Below are 3,548 nucleotides of genomic sequence, written 5' to 3'. Positions count from 1 at the left end.
AAAAAAAGAAAAAGAGGAAATGAGCACCCCAAAAATATCTGCTTAGGTGGAGGAGCCCCAATAAACCTCGGCCGGGGAACCCCGTGAAAAGTCAGCCGTGAGGGGTATAGATAACGGGGGTGTGGAGTTTCGGGGTAACAGCCCCCCCCTCCACCAGGAGGGTGATGATTACAAGGGGGGTGTCAGAGCGAGGCTAGGCCCCGGGCATGGCGACTGGAGGAATGAGTCAGGCCTAGGCCCTCAGCCGCTGCTTTCCGCCCGCCCACGCAAACCGTGAAGCCGCTTCCTCCTCCTCCGGGAGGGGAGGGAAAACAATAAAGAGCCGCCGGAGTCGCCAAACGGTGGCCTTGGCTGGAAGGAGAAGGGGGGAAAAAAGCGCAGCCTGGTCCGGCGTCGGCGAGCTCGGTTCGGGGGAAAAGTAGATGCCGCCTCCTTGTTTTCCAGTTTCCCCTGCCCGCTGCCCGGGCTCTGCTTCTCTCTCTCCTCCCCTTTTCTTTTCTCACAGGGGCCCGGAGATCTCCGGCGCTGACCGAGCCGCGACAAGATGGCGGCTGTTGATTCCTCAATTAAAAAAAAAAAAAAAAAAAAAGTTTTTTTTTTTATTTTTTTTTTTCCTCCTCTCTTTCTACGACGGCGGGGCAGGAGAGGGCGTGGCTACGCAGCACGTACAGGGACGTGCGGGGAGGGGGCTGAGGAGGAGGGGTGAAGACGCACTCCTGCTACACAGAATGGAAGCTCGAGTAGAGTGGTGGGGGAGCGGAGGGGGAGCGGAGGGGGAGCGGAGGGGGAGGGTGAAGCGCACGTAGACTCTGGTGGGGGGCAGGACACGCCCGAAGGGAGTGGTAGGTCACGCCTACTATGGTTGGCCGCGCCCGCTTACGTTTGGTTGGCAACGCCCCGAGTATAGGACCGAAGGTGGGAATAAGGGATCTATAAGCCGGGTAGCGGGGACCGGAACAGCTGTTTAGAGAGTAAATGGCATTTGTATCGGAAACGTATACACTTCCATTGATTTCTATTTCTATGTATAGCTATACATATGCATACAGGTGTACACGCATAAATACACATATGTGTACATATCTACATACGCATTTACATCTATAGGTATGTCGATATATGTATAGTTATTTATACATATGTAGATACAAAACCATATATATATATATATACATACATAGATATGTGTACAGGTGTATACACAGGTGTATATATATATATATGTGTATATATATATATATATATATATACATACATACATATATACACGCTATTGTTATAATAGTTAACATTCCAACCTATGGAATGGCATCTCCGTCCTTTAGGTAGCCTTGTGTGTAAAGAGCTTCCCTCTGTTTAGAGAAGAAGGGAAAGGATCCATTTTGGGATAAAGCATCATGTACCTGTACAGGTGCTGTGTAAATAAGCTTGTAAGAATGTATACTATATATAGGTGCCATGAATATGTATGAATGTGGAGATCTATACCAGAGAACGATTGGCATGTGCTCCATGTGTCTATAAGGAACATTCTGTGGCCATATTTAATATTTAAGTCCAATCAATACATGCATACAAGAGCAAGATCGCTGACAGATCTTAGGAATTAAAAGCATAAACTAAACGTTACTGTTACTGCTTGTTTTCGAGTGTTTCTCAGCGGTTTGCTGGTATACACAGATGCCAACGCTGACACGACGTATCTGTACGGCCCAAACGAAAACACTTCATCTACACAACTAACACACTTTAAATAACACAATGGACTGATCATTAAGAGATCCGTTTAACAGGCAGTACAGAGCTGGTTAATGCCAGTCTGTCTAAGATCTTTATCATCGCAGTGTTGGAGGGAGCAGAGTGTAGAATAAAATCACTTTAGGTTTAGGTTTAAGTCCCGGATTGCCATTTTTAACCCTGATGTGGAGTTTTGGAACTATAAATCTCAATATCCATGCCTTTACTGTTTTTCGGAGCCTGGTCCCTGGACGTGGACGATGCATGCTGGTATTATTGTTCAAGTCAACATAGATCTCTTCATCAGGCGCATCCTTGGTTGTCTTACTGTTCTTGGCCGATAGAGATGTCGCATAGACCACATCCATATCATATGATTTGTTTAGACATAAAGGAACTTTAAGGTGGAAACCCCCGTAGAATCTGACAGCAGATAAGATTCCTATCCATTCTACTCATGTCTACCTGCTTGGAACCGTGTATGGTCTGTAGCCTGGTCTCAGGTCCAGGAGAGCTAATAATAATAATAATAATAATAATATGCATAATAATAGTAATTTTGGTTGCATCATTGCTCCTGTTATTTGGAACGCCACGTCATTAGTAACTTGCTTCAACCTCAGTGGCTTAACTTTCCGTGGGCTTCCAAGCTCCCGCTTACCTAGCGATCTAACGAAGGAACCGTGACAACCAAGTAGCTTTTTAAACAAGTAACAGGTAATCGTATGAAACAACGCTACAAAACAACACAAACTTTCTTAAGGCAGTGAAGGATGGTATTACTCTGCGAAATATACAGCATACTGTCTCTTGGTGTTTGAATGGGATCTCCCACCATTTTTTTCATTATTTGTATCAGATTAAAAATATGTTTTTTTTTACAAATATTTCTTAAAAGTTGTACTTTTTTGCCCCTAATTGAGGCAGCTGAATATCAGCCATTTGTATCTCGCTCTGTTATCTGAGCCCCAATCTACCAGACAAACACCCCGACTCATTATAAGACTGCCTTTGATAAATAATAGAAAGGCTCGGTGTTAATCACTCAGCCTGACTCTCCCACCAAATTTGTTTTTATTACTTGTATCTGATTAAAGTAAGTGTGTTGCGCTGTTTTTTTTTTAAACAGTTCCTAATGTTTTCAGACATATTAGCCATTTGTATGCATTCTTACTCTCATATAGTAGCCAAATCCACCACACAAACAGCCTAACTCCTTAAACAATAGAATGGCACAGTCTTAATCACCCAGCCAGACAGACTGACTAATGAAAGTCTATGGAGGGTCGGACTTCATTAGCATCGCCATAAAGCATCAGCTCAGTGTGGTGTTTGAGCCGGGAAAGTCACCCAAAATATCACATGACTGACAGCAATGGCGGCTGCCAGGTCTGCAGATAAAGGGAGTTTATTGGGGCAAAAATGAGATAAAACCAGGTTTTTGTCACCGACCGACATTACTGTATACAGGGGTTATGCTCAAGGAAAAAAATATATATTTTTCTCAATAAATACAAAAAAATGTATATTTTTCTCAATAAATACATTTTCCATGTTAAACTCACTGATAATGACCCTGAATATTCAACAAATTCTAGATCATGGCCAATGTTCATACCTCAAAGGTGGTCCAATCACCAAATCTGCATGGACAGACCTGAAGAATTTCAAACCATACATAGTGTTTGCCCAAAAAGAAAAGATCAGTGCCAAAACAAGGTTTTCCCCTGAAACAATACAAAATGTATCGGCTCATGAAACCTCACAGGTGTGATGGTAGCCAAACTAAACAAGGTGCACGTAACATGTTA

The sequence above is a fragment of the Spea bombifrons genome, chromosome 7 (genome assembly GCF_027358695.1).
Source record: "Spea bombifrons isolate aSpeBom1 chromosome 7, aSpeBom1.2.pri, whole genome shotgun sequence".
Taxonomy (NCBI): Eukaryota; Metazoa; Chordata; class Amphibia; order Anura; family Pelobatidae; genus Spea; species Spea bombifrons.
Note: the sequence above shows the minus strand (reverse complement) of the source record.